We start from the raw sequence: 20,435 nt of genomic DNA on the forward strand, positions 1-20,435 counted from the left end.
CATGCACTTTTCTTAATAATAATTTTTTTTGATATTTTAATTTGAACTTTATATATGGGGAATTTCATGTCAAGTGAACCAACCAACTTTTGAAATCGATGTCTTCCGATCGGGATGAAATTTGCACCAAGGTTAGCTCTATTGGATAGTAACTCAGACACAATTTTTCAACAACATCGGTCGAGAACTCTCTGAGTTATAGGGGGTAAAATTTTGACAATTTGGTCAAACAGGGGTTTTTTCTTATCCATGTAACTTATTTATTACCTATTGTTCTTAGCAAAATGTGTCCCAAATAGTATAGATAGCTATTTCTTCGATCTTTCGAAAAAAATATTTAAAAAAAAAAATAAAAAATTTTTAATATTTTTTTTCCGAAATCAAAAACTTTTTTGACTTTTTTTTTAAATTTTTTCTCTTTTTTTTTTTTTTTTTTTTTTCTTAAAATAAAGTTTAGATATTTTCCTTGAACACCTACTTGGTCGCTTAGTGGGATGCGAGTGGGATATCTATCAAAATAAATATTTTGTAACTCAAAACATAAAATTTTTGACTTTTTTTGCAAAATCAAAAACTTTGTTGACTTTTTTTTTCAAAATGGACCCTTTTTTAATCTTTTTTTTTAGGTCAAACAAAAGCTTAGATATTATCCTTGAAGACCCTTTTGGTCGCTTAGTGGGATGCGAGTGGGATATCTATCAAAATAAATATTTTTTAACTCAAGACTTACAATTTTTGACTTTTTTTTTTGCAAATACGATTTTTTTTTCTAAATGGGCCCTTTTTTTAAAATTTTTTTTGTAGTCAAAAGAAAGCTTAGGTCCATTCCTTTAAGATATTTTTAGTCCCTTAGTGGGATGCGAGTGGGATATCTATCAAAATAAATATTTTGTAACGCAAGACATACAATTTTTTAATTTTTCTTTGCAAAATCAAAATTTTTTTCCAATATGGGCCCTTTTTTAATTTTTTTTTTTTGCTCAAAAGAAAGCCTAGGTCCATTCCTTTAAGATATTTTTAGTCCCTTAGTGGGATGCGAGTGGGATATCTATCAAAATAAATGTTTTAACACAAAAATTGTATGTCTTGAGTTACAAAACATTTATTTTGATATATATCCCACTCGCATCCCACTAAGCGATCAAAACCATCTTAAAGGAATAGGCCTAAGCTTTCTTTATAGCAAAAAAAAAATTACAAAAAGGGCCCATTTTAAAAAAAAGTCAAAAAAGTTTTTGATTTTGCCAAAAAATCAAAAATTGTATATCTTGAGTTACAAAATATTTATTTTGATAGATATCCCACTCGTATCCCACTAAGGGACCTAAAATATCTTAAAGGAATGGACCTAAGCTTTCTTTTGACTAAAAAAAAATTTTTAAAAAAGGGCCCATTTTGAAAAAAAAATTCGAATTTGCAAAAAAAAAGTCAATAATTGAATGTCTTGAGTTACAACATTTTTATTTTAATAGATATCCTACTCACATCTTCCTAAGTGACAAAATAGGTCTTAAAGGAAAAGACCTAAGCTTTCTTTTGAGCAAAAAAAAATTTTTAAAAAAAAGTCCCATATTGGAAAAAAATTTCGATTTTGCAAAAAAAAATTAAAAAATTGTTACAAAATATTTATTTTGATAGATATCCCACTCGCATCCCACTAAGGGACTAAAAATATCTTAAAGGAATGGACCTAGGCTTTCTTTTGAGCAAAAAAAAAAATTAAAAAAGGGCCCATATTGGAAAAAAATTTTGATTTTGCAAAGAAAAATTAAAAAATTGTATGTCTTGCGTTACAAAATATTTATTTTGATAGATATCCCACTCGCATCCCACTAAGGGACTAAAAATATCTTAAAGGAATGGACCTAAGCTTTCTTTTGACTACAAAAAAAATTTTAAAAAAAGGGCCCATTTAGAAAAAAAAATCGTATTTGCAAAAAAAAAAGTCAAAAATTGTAAGTCTTGAGTTAAAAAATATTTATTTTGATAGATATCCCACTCGCATCCCACTAAGCGACCAAAAGGGTCTTCAAGGATAATATCTAAGCTTTTGTTTGACCTAAAAAAAAAGATTAAAAAAGGGTCCATTTTGAAAAAAAAAGTCAACAAAGTTTTTGATTTTGCAAAAAAAGTCAAAAATTTTATGTTTTGAGTTACAAAATATTTATTTTGATAGATATCCCACTCGCATCCCACTAAGCGACCAAGTAGGTGTTCAAGGAAAATATCTAAACTTTATTTTAAGAAAAAAAAAAAAAAAAAAAAAAAGAGAAAAAATTTAAAAAAAAAGTCAAAAAAGTTTTTGATTTCGGAAAAAAAATATTAAAAATTTTTTAAATATTTTTTTTTTTAAATATTTTTTTTCGAAAGATCGAAGAAATAGCTATCTATACTATTTGGGACACATTTTGCTAAGAACAATAGGTAATAAGTTACATGGATAAGAAAAAACCCCTGTTTGACCAAATTGTCAAAATTTTACCCCCTATAACTCAGAGAGTTCTCGACCGATGTTGTTGAAAAATTGTGTCTGAGTTACTATCCAATAGAGCTAACCTTGGTGCAAATTTCATCCCGATCGGAAGACATCGATTTCAAAAGTTGGTTCACTTGACATGAAATGCCCCATATATAAAGGATGAAATTTTGACATGTATTATAGAATATTTGGGTCTTAACGCATTATTTTTTAAAAGGAATTTGTTGGCAATCTTAAAGAATATTTTTTTTTTGATACGTTTATTATAATACACAGAAAAAATTTGAATTCGTATTCAATCACAAAATTTATAAAACCAAACAAATTTTTTACTGAAATAGGACCTATCACAAAAATTGTAAAATCAAACACAACAAATCGTAATTTATTTATTGAAAAAAAAAAAATTTTTTTCTTTATTAAATTATTTGTACTATTATTGAAAGGAGTATTTGAAAATAATTAAAATTTCCAACAATTAATTTTATAAAAACAATGAACAAAATGTTTGGTTTTAAATTTTTTTTCCATTAAAAAATTATTTTTATTTTTTATTTTGGTTTCTTTCTTTAAACAAATAAAAAACAACAATTATTTATAAATGACATGTTTTTTTTAATGACACATAATTTCTTACAATACATTTATCATGTTACAAAACAAAAATATCATTCGCAGATTCCTAACAGATTGTCTTCCAACATTATTGTCTGTCCAACATTAGTCCATCTGGAAATTGCGAAAGTTTTTATTAAAAATTTGGATAAAATTCAATTAATCAATAAAAAAAATACTCACATTGTGTCCCAGTTGTTTTTGGTTGTCTAATTTTTGCCAGAGATTCCGGTTTGTTATGTTGGAACGGCCATGACTTTAAATAAAATTAAAATGTAGTTTATATTGCAACAATAATTTACACAACATACCTCCAGAAAATCGACTAAAACTCCTAAAATCTTTGAAGAATCACAAAATATGTTGACAATATGAGAAAACCGACATTTTATTTTCATTTTACAAAATTTGTAATTTCTAGTTATTTTCTTTTTTGTTGTCAAAATTAATTTTTTTTATTGTTTTATGAACTATTTTTGAAAATAGGAAAAACAATGAAAAATGTTTATTGAATCAAATAAAATTGTTTATGAAATACAATTTAAAACCAAATAAAGTTTTGTTTGGAGAAAAAATAGTAATAATTTTTTCTGTGTATTGTTCCTGCCTTTAATGTCTAGGCCTTACAATAAGTAATTAAATCTTGTAACTAAACAATTATTGTTCTCTCAGAGGAGTATCATATTTGGTATATTAGATGAGTGGTAAATCAGCTCTACGTAGACTTGATCCGTCTTGCGTTACTGTAAGTAGCTTTGCCTTCGGATGATGATGTAATTTTGACAAATAAGCTTCACGAGTTTTTCTAAATTCGTCCTTGACCAAAGGTATATCTAAGTCTCTGTGGATGTTTTCATTTCTTATGTACCATGGATCTTCCGTCCTGGTTCTAAGAATTTTGGATTTATTTCTCTTTTGACATCAATTTTCTTGTTCTTTTGGCATAAATTTGGTTATTGTTGGATCAGCAGGAGTATTTTTAAATATTTTTTGAAAAATGTACTTTTTTAAAACTTTGAAGTCCTTTAAAAATGACAGAGGATCACGAAATGAAAAACTGAAAACGTAGTTTTTCTCCATTTAATTTATAGTTTCATACTAGGGTTCCTAATTTCCCGGACTTTTTTCTTTCCCGGGAGGAAATTAAAAAATCGTTTCATTCCCGGGAATTCCCGGGAATTTTTTAACACTTAATTAAACCAAAAAACAGAAAATTTTTTCGAACAAATTGAAGTATAATTTCACCAGGATTTTAAAAGAAGTATAAAATAACAACATTTGGTTGTACAATGTTGGTCCAGCCTTTTAAAGGTTTCTAATTTAATAGTGACATTTGATCGTTATTGTCACAATCGTAGCTTTAATCAGTATTAAATCAATAAATTCTTTGTTTAATTAGAAAACTTAAGAATTTCGACAATGTTAAATTTATAAAACATGCGTAGTTAGAGAAATGATCAAATCTGATTGTAGATAAATAAATTTGAACCACTATTATCGTTACTATTTTCTCTAAATATGAATAATACTTATTGAATATCCCTAAAAGTTGTAATGTTAGGCATCTTAATAATTCCTTTATTATATATATTATATAATTCGGTTATTTCAACAGTAATACTTCATTGCCAACTGACTATCTGTTGCTAGAACCGAAAAAATCTATGGATATTATAAAATAATTCAATTAGCAACAAATTTGGCCATCGAAACGTATCTGAATATTGTATCTTTTAGAAGAAAACTTATGAAGGAATTCCCGAAAATTCCCGACAAATATTTCCCGTAAATTAACCAACAAATTTTCCCGTGTAGGAATCCCATTTCATACGTATATGATCAGGTTCGTGTCTAACGATTTTTTTCTCTTTTTGTAGTACGGTGTAATATATATAGGAGCCGCCCTATTTTACAGTCTTCCATAGACTATTGTTACGAAATTACATTATCAATTTGAATTTAACAGCTGCTTGCAACCTTCTTCATGTTTGTAAACATTTCCATTAGTAAAAACTTTTACTTATCAAAAATGTTGATAACACGCTGTTATTAACATTGTCTATAAGTATGACAACATTAACTGTTAAAGCTGCAAACATTAATTTTAAATGTACTAAAAGCTCTAGGTGATCATTGTGGAAATAAAACATTCTAGTTTTATCCGTTAGATAATTCATGAAACTACTAACAGATGGCAATGTGTATATTAGAGTGCTCCAAGATTGTATGGACGAAAAAAACTTTCTAGGTACAGGCCGTCCCCCCCTCTAGAATTGTTCTATGTATTGTAGAAACACGTTGTGTAAGATATTAGGATGATAGGATAACGTTATCTGGTGGCGCAACGACGCTGAAGTTTTGAGGTGCATTTACAAGGGGAAAATATGCAATTTTTTTAGTTTTTGTAAAAATTTTGCCATTAAATAATGACTTTTACAATTTAATTTAAAAGAATCGAAATGTGTACGTAATTGTCGTTATAATAAGATATAAAAGACAAAAATTGGTGAAAAAATGTTAAAGTTATTAAAAAATCGCCAGGCCATTAACGTGTCTCAGGCCACTAGAACAAGAAATTTATGAACAAAATTAACATATTTTGAGAAATATTAAAATAAAAGCTTATTTTTACTTAAAATATATCCATATTTACTTGTATATGAGTTATTGTCCTCGTAGGATACCGTTAACCTATTCGCAGGTATGACCAAAAAAATTAAATTTTTTTAACGGCAGTTTCAAAACTCAATTTTCAAATTTTTAAAAATTTTGTTAAACAAATTTCAGAATTTTTTGATCATCACATGGGGATTTATTGACAACATAATAGGGAATAATAATGTGAAAAAAGTATGTCAATACCTCCTATAGTTTTTCCGTACCTGCGATATAAATTTTCCGATTTTCGAGAAAAACTAATTTTTTGGCCATATTTTGGGGAATGACCAGAATTTCCTTACTGTAATGATTTTTAAGTAAAAGCTATTCAGAATAATATAGTCCAGGTAATTTTAAATATAGTCTGAAAGTTTTACTAAAATCGGAAAACTTTAACCCTTAAATCGTGAAGGTCAAAAGTAAATTTTTTCAATATTTGGAATTTCTCATGGAAAGATAGCGAAATATTATATATTTTTGGGCCGATTTTGATGAAACTTACGAAAAATATAAAATGAAGTCTAGTATTCACAATAACAGTACAAAAATGGAAATTAACCCTTAAGAGTACTTGGGGTCAAAATTAATGTGTTTTTCGTGATTTTAAAAGTTGAGGGTCATTTGGGCCCCAAGTGCTATTAAGGGTTAATTTCCATTTTTGTACTGTTATTGTGAATACTAGACTTCATTTTATATTTTTCTTAAGTTTCATCAAAATCGGCCCAAAAATATATAATATTTCGCTATCTTTCCATGAGAAATTCCAAATATTGAAAAAATTGACCTTTGACCTTCACGATTTAAGGGTTAAATTTTTTCGATTTTAGTAAAACTTTCAGACTATATTTAAAATTACCTGGACTATATTATTCTGAATAGCTTTTACTAAAAAATCATTACAGTAAGGAAATTCTTGTCATTCCCCAAAATATGGCCAAAAAATTAGTTTTTCTCGAAAATAGGAAAATTTATATCGCAGGTACGGAAAAACTATAGGAGGTATTGACATACTTTTTTCACATTTTTATTCCCTATTATGTTGTCAATAAATCCCCATGTGATGATCAAAAAATTCTGAAATTTGTTTAACAAAATTTTTAAAAATTTGAAAATTGAGTTTTGAAACTGCCGTTAAAAAAATTTAATTTTTTTGGTCAATACTGCGAATAGGTTAACGGTATCCTACGAGGACAAAAACTCATATACAAGTAAATATGGATATATTTTAAGTAAAAATAAGCTTTTATTTCAATATTTCTCAAAATATGTTAATTTTGTTCATAAATTTCTTGTTCTAGTGGCCTGAGACACGTTAATGGCCTGGCGATTTTTTAATAACTTTAACATTTTTTCACCAATTTTTGTCTTTTATATCTTATTATAACGAAAATTACGTACACATTTCGATTCTTTTAAATTAAATTGTAAAAGTCATTATTTAATGGCAAAATTTTTACAAAAACTGAAAAAATTGCATATTTTCCCCTTGTAAATGCACCACAAAACTTCAGCGTCGTTGCGCCACCAGTTAACGTTATCCTATCATCCTAATATTTTACATAATGTGTTTCTACAATACATAGAACAATTCTAGAGGGGGGGACGGTCGAAATTCGCAATTTTATTTTTTTGGAGCACTCTAGTGTATATAAATAGTAACAGCGAGTTGCAGAACAGTCAGTATATAGTAGGCATTGTTATTAGTTAACATCCATTACCAGTGTGTGTATTCTTGTGAATTATAAAGTAAAGTAGTTGTTACCAGGGTTGTCAGATTTTTTTTACCTCCATCTCCAAAAGCTAAACGAAAACTCGCCAAATATCGCCAAAATACTTGTAAAATATATACCTACATACTAATTTTATGTATTTTAAAGTCAATTTATTTCGCTTTAAATCTAAATCAAAAGTATACATTGCATTAGAATTAAACTCTTTTATCATTTTATCTGTAGTCTGAAATGAATTGCAACAAAATTGATTAACATTCATATAACTTACTATTGTTATCAATGAATCTAAAAGTTCATATTGAAATTCCCTTTCTACGCAAGCGTTGCTGGTTGGTAAAATTAACGAATTAAGATCGACCAATGCTAAGTCTATAAAGTAAAATGTTCCACCTGCATCTCAATAATTGTAAACTTGTGGCCAAAAATCTAAAAAATGTTGTTGGAATTTTACCTTTAAAGATCTGAGTCTAATTCATATATGCTAATTTTGACCATTGCAATTCATGTTCCCCTGCAGATACTTTTGGATTGAAAAATAAAGTTAATGAATTTTGAACTACCAGAATTTTTATTTCATTTCAATATTGGAAATTCATTATATACTTTAAAAAGAGTCAGATTATAAATGATTAATTGTATTAACTATTGGGTTAATCAATATCAAAACAAATATTTCAAGAAAAACAAATAATTTTTTAAAATCGCCAAATAAATCGTCAACTAGTCTGTAAATCGCCAAAAAATCACCATGTCGCCAATTCGAAATTTTGGTCGCCAAAGGCAATGAAAAATCGCCACGTTTGGCGAGAAATCGCCACATCTGACAGCCCTGGTTGTTACTTTAAACTACTTTATTTCATGATCACAGCGAAGTTAATTAGATCGGGAATCCTACTGACATCTGCGGGCAATAAGTAAGTTGACCACTAGATATGACAAATAGTCTGTTAAACGATATCGTTTCCAACAGTTGTTTCCATCTAGGAATTGTAAGAGAGCCCCAGAATGTATGTTTGGCACTGCAATTGCCAGCCACTTTACATTTTGGACCTGTGATGTCGAAAACAAATGAACCCTTTATTTGTGGTCTCTGATAACACACTTATCTGAAACTGTCATATAATTACCTTCAACTTAAAGCTTTGATTTGGTGCATTGGATCATTTATTAACATAATGATTAATTCTAAGTAAAACACCTACAAACTTAAGCAAATATTCTCAAAACTTTCACAGCAACCCCCCACCACAAACATATTAAGTTCACATGCAACTGAAATATATGCATTACAAGGGTGTCGTATCGCAGACGTTTGTTTTAATATCCAGCAAAACCAACAAAACCCTTTAAACTGTGTCTGTTCGAGTACCAGCCAGCAGTATCTTGTACTCGTACCATTAATGTTTCATTTTATGTAGAAATTCTACGAAGTTGTCATGTTTCTGTAACAGTTCTTCTCGTTTTATGTTTTGAAGGAGTCTATACATTTTTTTTTTTGGTTTGAAAAGTGGATGTATTTGGATTTTGTTGTTGTTTTTTGTATGTCACATTTACACGACACTATAAATTTTGTTTGTTGTACTTAAGGATTTTGAACATGGTTGCATGTGTAATTTAACGAAAATAAAGTTGCTAGAATGAAAAATATGCAAAAAAAAAAAAAATTAAATAAAGTTTTTGTGTGTTTTTTAATTTTGCGGAAAAATAAACACACTACTTACCAGAATTGCATACAGATATTTCTGTAGTACGAAGAGTATGAAGTGCCATACATAAGCTGACTAATTAGTTTTGAAGTATTTGCATTTGTTTAAGACTTTATTTAAATAAAGTTTAAAGGGAAATTACTTGTAAATTAGGGTGACATGAATTTCGATTAGTGATGAATGATTTAAGTGTATTTTGAAGTAATGTAAAAAAAACATTAGTGGCAAATATTATTACAGACGAACTAAAGAATTTGCTTAAAATTTAGGTAAACTTTGTTACTGATATGAGCAGATTGTTACATAAAGAGAATAATATACTCCTGTTTCGAAATAATTATTCTGTAATAAATAACTTTTAGATAGTAAGTAATTTTACCAGTTGTCTACACTATGGTGACAGTCCGAATAAAAATTATTCGAATAATTTAGAAAAATGTATATTTTATTAGAATGAATAACATTTTTAAATTAAGGATTTTTTAAATTTGCCAAACACCATCAAAATCTTGAGTTACTGGCAAAAATAACTTTATGTACTTATAAATATTTTTTCTTTTTTTTAAGAAAGAGAAGTAACACTCAGGCAATTAATATGCCTACATATAATTGTGTTACTTTCATTGGAAAGGTGATAGAGTGTAGAAGAATAGGTGGTGAAAGGAGGAGAAAAGCTTTTAATTGACTCTGCAATTGCGCGTTATGTTTGTTATTAGTGCAGCGCCTTTGTTTAATTATTATAGGTCGGTGGCGTTTTAGTGTTATACCTTCGAAGGATGGCGCTATGATAAATATTAGTTATTAGTAAACTAATAATTATTATAAACTGATGTTGTTGATTGGCAGCGGCTGGGAATCGAACGTGCAAGAGATGGTTTGAGCTAATCAGAAGTGGTGATTTTGTAACGGAAGACAAAAATCGCCCAGGAAAGACAAAAAAAATTTGAAGATGAATAATTGGAGATATTACTACATGAAGATTGTTGTTAAACTCAACAAGTGCTTCCTAAATCAATGGGAACTACTCAGGCAGCAATTTAAAAACATTTGCGAGCAGCAGGATTCATCCAAAAGCAAGGTTAATTGGGTACCATAAGAATTGAAGGCGAGCGACCTCGAAAGACGATTTTGTATGTCTGAAATGCTGCTTGTACGATATAAAAGAAAATCATTTTTGTACCGAATCATTGCAGGCGATGGAAAATGAATCCATTACGATAACCCGAAGCGTAAGAGATCTTATGTGAAGCCCGACCAAGCAGGTGGGAGCAAAAGGGTCCTATCTATTATGAGCTACTGAAATCTGACCATCACAAGAAACATGTACATGAACGCAACTGAGCTAGCATTGGCCGAAAAACCTCCATAATATGTGGCCAGACATGAAGGCGTAATATTCCGTCATCACAACAGCCATATGTTGTAATTACTGTTAAAAAGTATTTAGAACGAAGTGGTTGGGAACTATTCCAGACCGTGCCCCGTTCCACTGCTATTTGTTTTGATTGATGCAGAACGCTATCTCTGAGATACGCTTCACATTAGAACAAAGTATCCGAAATTGGCTTGATTCGTTCTTGGCCTCAAAAGATAAGCAATTCTTTTGGCTCGGAATTCATATGTTGCCAGAGAGATGGGAAAAGGTCATTGCTAATAATGGCTAATAATTTGAAGAAATGTATCTTCTAAAAATGTGTTAAAATAAAAGCTAAAAATGTTGAAGTCATACACCCATTATTTAAAGAAAATTGCCAAAAAAAATTGGAAAAATGTCAACCCTTTTAATGATTGTCTTACATTTCGGTCCATAACTCTGGTTATACTTGAAAGATTTTTACCATTTACAATACCAAACATTGACAAAGAATATTTAGAGAAAACTTCATCCACCTACGACCTTTCCTCGAGGACTTATCGTGCTAATAACAGACAGACGGACGGACATACGAATGTGGGCCAATAAATCCGCGACTTTTTGAATTTCCCGGCTCTTAACTGAAAGAGCAACACTGTTCCTATCAATATATATGCAGCCTGTAAAAATTTTAACAAACTACTTCATTTAGTTTGTGTTTGACAGTCATTGATAGCAGACTACTTCGTGACTTGAGGAGAAATTGGAAAACAGTGAATTTCGGCTGCACATTAAGCATTATTTATTGAGGGAAAAAAAAACCATCAGCCAACTAAAGGCAAAGGTTGATAAGTACTATATGAACTCTGCACCATCAAGTGAAAAAATATAAGGGTTCACAGTAGTTTGGAAACGTTTTTTTGGAAATACTTCGGTATCTGGGGAACTAATGGAAATATTGTTACGAAATTGCTTCAAAGGGGGCAAGGTTTGTGGAGGATTAAATAAACGATTTTTATATAAGTATTTGATATTGGTGAAAACCTTAAGACTTGAAGATTAATATTTTAGTAAAATTAAATAAGTTTATAATCTTTTGGGATGTCATTCACCTTAAAAACTAAAAAAATTATAATATGGTGATTTTCCACCCAGAAAATTATAAAATTTGAATTAATGTAAAATTTTAACGGTTACAAATATTATAACAAAATTTGGAACTAATATAGACTCAAATATCCCTAAATCAATGGCATTAGAATTTTTTACATTTTTTATTTTCAAATACCAAAATTCCTAAAACGGGGAAAATGTGTTTCAAAAACTTAGTTTTTTTTAGAAAAGTGCCCACTGTGACGTTATTAACCGTGTGATAGTAAAAAAAAACTTTGTAGGTATTTAAGAAACATATAGGGTTATTCAAATATGGAGCTTTTTCGAGGAACGTTGCTTTGCCTTTTTAGAATTTGTTATTCAAACATTTTTTTTTTAATTTGTCCAAGTGTGAATAGGTCTGGAGGGTGTTATGTCCACTCTAGGAAGCCAGATTTTACTTTACACGCTTTTGCATTAAGTTATCTTTCCGGATCATATAAAAATTGTATATAGTCGCGAAGAAAATTTTTATCTACAAAAGAAAAAATATGGCCCTTTTTATAAGTTCCAACTTTGGATGTACATATATAACTTTTTATAGGGAAGAGATAAATGCTAGCAAGTTTTTATAGAATTTTATCGTCAATATAGCTGATATTCTAAAAGTAAATTTCAATCCTCAGTAGGCCCGCCACACAGTGCTTTGTTCAATGGACAAAAATCAAAAACAAGATCATGTCTTTGATGTTAATGAAATTTATATTTTTCAATAGACAACTAAATAACTCATTCGTGTAAAAAATACTTTTTTATAAATATCTCTTTTTGTCGTCACTAGAAGTCGCTAAAGTTAGTACATTTTCAACATAAATTTTGTGGAGAAAAATATATTTTTTTATGGTTAACTAAAATCATTGTTAAAAGTTCAGTTTAAAAGATATAAACTCGCTATTGGCTGCAAATGAAAGAATATGAATGTGGAATTATGGAAAATTACCGCTTTTGTCAAAAAAGGTTTAACAGTTTAATCTGCGCAATTTTTAATAATTAACATTTTTTTTATTGTAAGCCTGAAATTCTAAAACTTTGTTGGAATACTAACTAGTAAAATATATGTTAATCTATTTTGATTATGTTTTACTACCCAGAAAAAACTTTACTTACAAATAAGCCGAAAAATAAGGGGAATTTGACGATTCAACTACTTATTTTTCTACTGTAAGAAGTCATTATTTTTGTTCGCGATGTCCTAAAAGTAATCCTTTATAGAGTTATTTATAGAATTTTTATTTACACAAAAAAATAAAAAATAAGTCGCAGACCCGATTCGAACCTGCAACCTTCTGTTTGGTAGTCTGCCGTTGTGCTCTCTACACCACTGCTTAGTTATTTTATTTTATTCTATATATAGAATACCTTTAAGTATTATCTATAAGAAAATGTAATCATTAGTTGTCTTTTCGTATGAAAACTATTAAAATTTTGCTTTTGTTTAAATGTATAAATTACCATTTCGTAAATTTTCAATTTGATGGTTTGGGGAAATAGCTCCAGATTTTTGGTTTTTTATAAAATAATACCTTTTTTTCTTCTAAACGGTATTATTGCGTTATTTAACAAAAGTAGTTTAATGGCATAAAGTGTATTAATAGGTCTTTATTTGGTTCTTGATGTTGAATGATTTTTTGCTGAAATCCAAAAAAAAAAAAAAAAAATAACCCCTAAAGTTTGATTTAATTTTGAAAAAATACATGTTAATCAATATTAATTTTTATTTAATTTTATCTAATGACTATCTCTTATTTATTATAATGTGAAATCATAATTTGTCCGTTTTGACTAGAACGTTAAAAAAGTTTGTTTTTGATGGCACCCATTAATAATACATTTTTAACGTAAATGTAAGTAACTCAATAATTGAATATAACCTACATATCCTTAGGTTGAGATAGTAATATGAGCTCCTGCAGATGTTAGGAACACTTAAAGTATAATCCAACATCATATTTCTAATATTACATCTGAACCGTAAGGCTATCAACATTTGAAAATGTCCGTCCATCCGTCCTTCCGAATTTAGAAAATATATACAATATTTCAGTATTATTTTAAAAAAAAAGGTTATATGGCAGTTATGTAAATCCTTGCTAGAATTGAAATGTTAATAACTAAATTAATCTGATATTATAAGAGAACAATAATTTCTGAAAATTAATAATTTTATACAGGTTTATTGGTTTTTTAAGGAAAAGGATGTATGGCAGCCTTGTAATAAAAATTTTCACAAACAACAATAACTTTATTAAAATGATTATAACCAAATTTTAAAATGTTAGGAGTATAACTGTTAATTTTATTCAAAATTATATGGAAGGTACTCGTGTCCTTTCACGGACGGAATCCGTGCTGCGATTGTAATAAAAATTTTCACAAACAACAATAACTTTATTAAAATGATTATAACCAAATTTTAAAATGTTAGGAGTATAACTGTTAATTTTATTCAAAATTATATGTTCAGGATATATGGAAGGTACTCGTGTCCTCTCATGGATTTTTTCAAGAATTATATTTTTTCTTAATCTTACCAAAAGGTAATATTCTACTAATTTTTATTCGTCTGCAATAGCTCCTTCTATTTTTGTCCATTGTCTATATGAAAACAAAGCACTGTGCGCCATATCTAAAGATGGAACCATAAAAAGATGGAGCAAAATTAAGCAATAATAATAAATCAATAAATCTGAATAAGCGTATTTTCTCAAGCTCTGTTCATATTTAAAATTTCAGCTCATTAGAATCATAAATGGATTTTTGGAGATTTTTTTAAAAAAATTGAGACCTGAAGTGACCAACTTTGATGGGCTATGCACTGGCCCCCATTAGTGCTAGGAAGCTGAACAAACGTGAATCAACTCGAAAACACCTCAGCTCCAACTATGTGAAATTTCGTAACAATATCTCTAATAATTCTCAAGAACTACTTTCTAAACTACTGTGGGATGCTAAAAGTTTTTAAGTAATATTCATGGTACTTTTTATACCCTACACCACCATAGTGGAGAGGGTATTATGCGTTTGTGCAGATATTTGTAACGCCCAAAAATATTAGTCTAACACCCACCTTAAAGTATACCGATCGACTTAGAATCACTTTCTGAGTCGATTAAGCGATGTCCGTCCGTCCGTCTGGTCGGCTGGCTGGCTGGCTGTCCATGTAAACCTTGTGCGTAGAGTACAGGTCGCAATTTTGAAGATATTTCGATTTTTTCGGCCCAAGGACGAAGCCTATTGAAACTGGCTGAAATCGGTCCATTATTTCACCTAGCCCCCATACAAATGTTCTCTCGAAATTGGACTTTATCAGTCATAAATCTTTAATTTATATATGTATCTACACAAATTTCGCTCCAAATAAGTTTTATATGTACAAAATTGACTTCACCTAATTTTCTTACGATCGGTCCATAATTAGTCATAGCTCCCATATAGACCCGCTTCCGAAAATCTGTTTAAAGTGGTTAAATCACTTAAAAATGTTGGTATATACACAAAATTCAACATAAATAACTTTCATATAGACATAAATCACACGACCTAATTTTATGCTGATCGGTCCATAATTGGTCATAGCTCCCATATAAGGCCCACTTCCGAAAATCACTCACTAATATAAATTATTGATATTTTAAAAGAAAAATATTTTTACTCATTTACTTGGTGTAGGGTATTATATGGTCGGGCTTGACCGACCATACTTTCTTACTTGTTTTAATTTGAAGTTGGTAGAACCACATAAAAAATCCATTAACTCAAGTTATAAACTGTCAAGAAACTCAATTTTATTAAACTTAAAGATCTACATTTTAAATGACAATAAATAAAAGTACCTTAATTTAAAAAGTAGTAAGTTGTACTTTTTACACATTTTCAAATCCTATTTAGTATTCAATTCTCATACACAATTCACACCACTATATATCAGGAACCGTAACTAACTCGTCCATACATCTAAGTTTTAATAAATATTACTTATTTTGAGTTCTAAAATATAAATAACATAAAATAACTGTGACAACATAATTTTGGTTTATGTGGTTTGTAATAATCTTTACAGGTCTTTGTTTTGAAATCATCCACCATAAGTTTAAAAGACCCGCTTATTTGCTTTTCTCTCAAGTAATTTCACATCAAGGTTTCTATTATTTTAAATGATAGCCGCCTGAATGTAAATGGACCCCTTATTTTCAATATCCCCCACAAACTTAGAGTGCTATAGTTTAGAAACAAATATGTCTGCAGAAAAAGGAAAAATTAGAGAATAAAAAATGTTGAATTTTATTTTCTAAAACTTTGCCGACGTTTTCAAACAAACTTTGCCTCCTAGTTATTTCTCTTTTTATTTTCCTCTTACACCGGAACAGGAAAAAATTATATTTTATGTGTGACACAAGAAAAAGAAGATGGCGAAAGAAAAAATAAATGAAACAAATCAGAAATATTTACAAAACTGTAACATTTTTACCTTGTTGCCGATAATGGCAGAATTCATTTATTGTGATGTCGGTATAAACGTCATTAAATTGTTTGCTGACAGTGTGAAAAAATATTCAACATTTCATTTCTGTTTTCCTTTTTAGCTTTTTAACGGAAAGATATGAAGATTCATAGTTAACGGAAGTGGTTGACTTTAGTTCAGTATTCAGTCAAACTGTGTTTTTTTTTCAAAAATGTTGTGTAACTTTATTTTACTGATAAAGTTGATGACACTGTAGTAAAATAAGGAAAAAAAGAAATGTTAAATAAATATAAAGGTGAATAATTTTATTTGTTTGTGGGTAACATTAATGGCAAATTTATTTAATATTAAATAATGTTAAATATATTTAACTAATTTTGGTTTTATAACAAAATGCAATAGGAGGAAAATCTAAAATCTGGGAGAATCGTTGAAACTTAATTAAACGGCTTATCTATATCGACAGACCATACAAAAGATACCTGTGTGTGTGATATTATAGGTTACTCATCTTTTATGTTATGATAATTTAAAAGTTACAAATCTATATAAATAAAAATCAAATGTCGTTCGCATCAGTAGAGAACGACCGGACCGATTTAGACAAATTTTTTAAAATGTTGGTCATAGCCTAACTTAGGTTTTTAAAGAATGAAAAATTGACCACGCCCACCTTTTTCGATTTATTTAAAATCGGAAAACGGCTACATCGATTTGGCTAATTTTTTGTTTAAATGGTCATAGTAATCCAATTTAAGTTGTTACTCTAAAATTGGAGGACGCCTGGACCGATTTAACTAATTTTTTTTAATGTTCGCAATACATAGTCTGCAAAAGTCCACTAATACGCCCACTTATTAAATACATCTGCAAAATACATCGGTATGTGATTAATCATATTTCAGACCAAAACTCGATTACTTATATAAAACCTCACAATAAATAAATCGATATTCACTTGGCCAATAAGCGTTTAATTAAGAAAAGGAGCTCGATGTGTGATCATTCATATTTCTGAACAAAAACCGATTTTTTATTAAAAACGCACAATATCTAAAATCGCTTATAACTTGGCCAATAAGCGTTTAATCAAGAAAAGGAGCTCTATCTGTGATCACTCATATTTCTGACCAAGAATCGATTTTTTATATATAAACTCAAAATATCTAAATTCGCTAATAACTTGGCCAATAAGCGATTAATCAAGAATAGGAGCTCGAGCTGTGATCACTTATATTTCTGACAAAAAAACGATTTTTTATATAAAAACTCAAAATATCTAAATTCGCTAATAACTTGGTCAATAAGCGTTTAATCAAGAAAAGGAGCTCGATCTGTGATCACTCATATTTCTGACAAAAAAATCGATTTTTTATATAAAAACTCAAAATATCTATACTCGCTAATAACTTGGCCAATAAGCGTTTAATCAAGAAAAGGAGCTCGATCTGTGATAACTCATATTTTTAGCCAAACATCGATTTTTTATATAAAAACTCAAAATATCTAAATTCGATAATACCTTGGTCAATAAGAATACTTATGTATATAAAACCTCAAAATATATACATTGATTTACATGTATTCTGTTGTTGCAAGACTTAGGTTTTTGACAACAAACTTAGGTTCTTTGTCTCTCAGTAACGCTTCAATGTATATTTTATTCTATGTCATTCAATAATACGTTTTTTTTTCTTTTTAACTATTTTTACTATTTTCCGACCGACCGCTATTAATTTTCCACCCCCAAAATTTGTCTGAGTTTTGTATCTTGCGGCTTTTTTAGTCAATCCTAGAGGTAGTTTTCAGCGCACGTGATTTTCATTGTTAAAATATCAGGTGCCCCAGAAACAAATTTTTGGAATCAAGTGGAAATATTTTATGGCCCTTCTCCGAAGTACCAGTTTATTTATTATTTTATGACATTTGACTTTAAGAAGTGGGTGGAGAGGTAGAAGTTGACAGGTAGGTTATTATGGGATTCTCACACTCCCAAACAAAAAGAAGGGAAAAACTTTGGAGTGCGATACTAAATCTCTAATAACTCAGCTTTATCAGCGAGATGATATGAGTTGCCTGATGCCAGGGATGAAAGACTGGATGTCTGTACGAATCGATGGCAAGAAAGTTCAAATGCAGAAGAGAATGGTTCTCTGTAACCTGAATGAATTATTCGCAACATTTCAATCTGAATACGAGGATGTCAAAATTGGATTCACAAAATTTACACAACTGAGGCCAAAACATTGCGTTTTGGCAGGAAGCAGCGGAACTCACACAGTATGTGTTTGTATTTACCATGAAAATGTTAAATTGATGTTGAAGGAAATCAACTTAAATTACTTAAAAGATGATTCATCAGAATATTTACACCATTACCGCGATTGCCTTAAATTGACTATGTGCCCTAATGCTACAACTTCTTGCCACTTAGGTGAATGTTCGAATTGCCCGGAAACCACATCCATCAAAGAAAATTTAATCAACTCTTTTGATCGAGAATGTATTGAGGAGTTAAAATTTGAATCTTGGCTTCAGACTGAAAGATGCACACTGAAAACCATAATTTTAAATGTGGATGATTTTGTGGAAGAACTGTGTAGAGGATTGCTAAATTTGAGAACCCATGACTTTTTAGTCAAAGAGCAGTGGTCATTCTTCAAGGACTTGAAAACACATTTGAAGTCTGGTGAATTCATTATTTCATTTGATTTCGCAGAGAACTATAAATATGTTCTTCAGGATTCCATACAAGCATTCCACTTCAATAACGACCAAGCAACTATATTCACAGTAGTTATTTACTACATGAAAGAAGAAAACCTGGAACACAAAAGTATGGCAATCATATCCGACGATTTAAAACATGACACCGTTGCAGTTTATGAGTACCAGAAGATAATACTAAATTATCTAAAATCAAAATTTACAGTAGAAAAGGTACTATAACATATATGTTTAGTAAACAAGTAAACAAATTTAAAAAAAAAATAATTTCAAAATTTTTTTTAATAATTTTTTGTTTTAATTTATTAGCAAATTGTTTTAATTTAAAAAATTAAAATTTGTTATAATTTTAAAACAAAAAAAAATTTTGGGAAAAAAAATCGGGTTAAAAATATTTTTCCCGATTTTGAGCCATTGTAGGTCCGACTTACTTTGGTCTTATATACGCCATTGCAAAGGTCTTTGAAATATCTTTTTGGATATCAATATTGTCAATATTAATGACTTAGTATTCCAGATATAGATAAAATCCATATTATATCCATTTGTGATCCGATTGTCTCGATTTTAAATAAGAACCGAGCAGGGAGAATTCCCGATATATTGATGTATGAATCATGTATATAATTTATTTGCGGGCTACTGAAGGTTTATTTCAACATACATACGGACTGACGGACATGGTTATATCGACTCCTCTATCTATAACGATCCAGAATATATATACTTTGTGGGGTCGCATATGAAAAATGTAGAAATTACAATATAAAACCCTTGCCACTCATGGTGAAGGATATTAAAAAAAGCAAACATTTCCGTCGTGTACAATTTTATAATATTCATGAACTTATCCTTATTCTGAATGAAAAAAGTTTGGGAAAAAACAGTCATGTTCGATTAATAACATTTATTAAAAAATTCATTCGAATTATATTATTTTCTTTGTATTCTCTGGTGCACCCATACGTATGATTATTAAAATATTAATTATACGTAGTGTAGCCGTATAAAATGCCTATTAAAAATTTGTTCTCAGTTAAAATAAGGATTTTTTTGTAAAAAAAAAATAATAACATACCAACATTCTTGGATGGTGCTGCAGTTCAAACATCAAATCTAGCTAGACAAAAAATGGAAAACAAGTTGATAAAATAGTAGTAAGTTTCGAATAAAGTGCCGCTATATAAACAATCAAAAACTGAGTTATTAATAAAAATAAATTAAATGCGGTATTTGTCAACAACCATTATTAGATATAATTATTTTAATAACTGTAAGTGCTTTTTCTTAATAAAATGTTTTTTTGTCAAAGGAAGAATATATAAATACATTTTCACAGATATTAAATAATGAGTTGACTAATGTGATCTTAAAATTATTAATTTAAATTGTTTGTACAAAATTTCTGCAAAACTAAATACGGAAATAAAAATTAGACTGATGTGTGGAAAGTAGGGTTCCTAATTTTCCGGACTTTTCCTCTTACCGGGAGGAAATGAAAAAATCATTTCATTCCAGGGAATTAGTAATAAACTAAACAAAACCCAGT

The 20,435-nt window shown here is 29.3% G+C and overlaps 1 long non-coding RNA gene across 1 annotated transcript; it reads right to left on the reverse strand.

The window, feature by feature from the left end:
* Positions 1–3,070: 3,070 nt before the first annotated feature.
* On the reverse strand, positions 3,071–3,543 carry LOC135956828 (uncharacterized). Its single transcript, XR_010576390.1, has 3 exons — positions 3,406–3,543; positions 3,278–3,350; positions 3,071–3,208 (listed from the first exon to the last, which is right to left on the reverse strand). It is a non-coding gene; the product is annotated as an uncharacterized LOC135956828 (long non-coding RNA).
* Between the last annotated feature and the right edge of the window lie 16,892 nt (positions 3,544–20,435).

This window comes from Calliphora vicina, chromosome 4 (assembly GCF_958450345.1).
Source record: "Calliphora vicina chromosome 4, idCalVici1.1, whole genome shotgun sequence".
NCBI classification, from domain to species: domain Eukaryota; kingdom Metazoa; phylum Arthropoda; class Insecta; order Diptera; family Calliphoridae; genus Calliphora; species Calliphora vicina.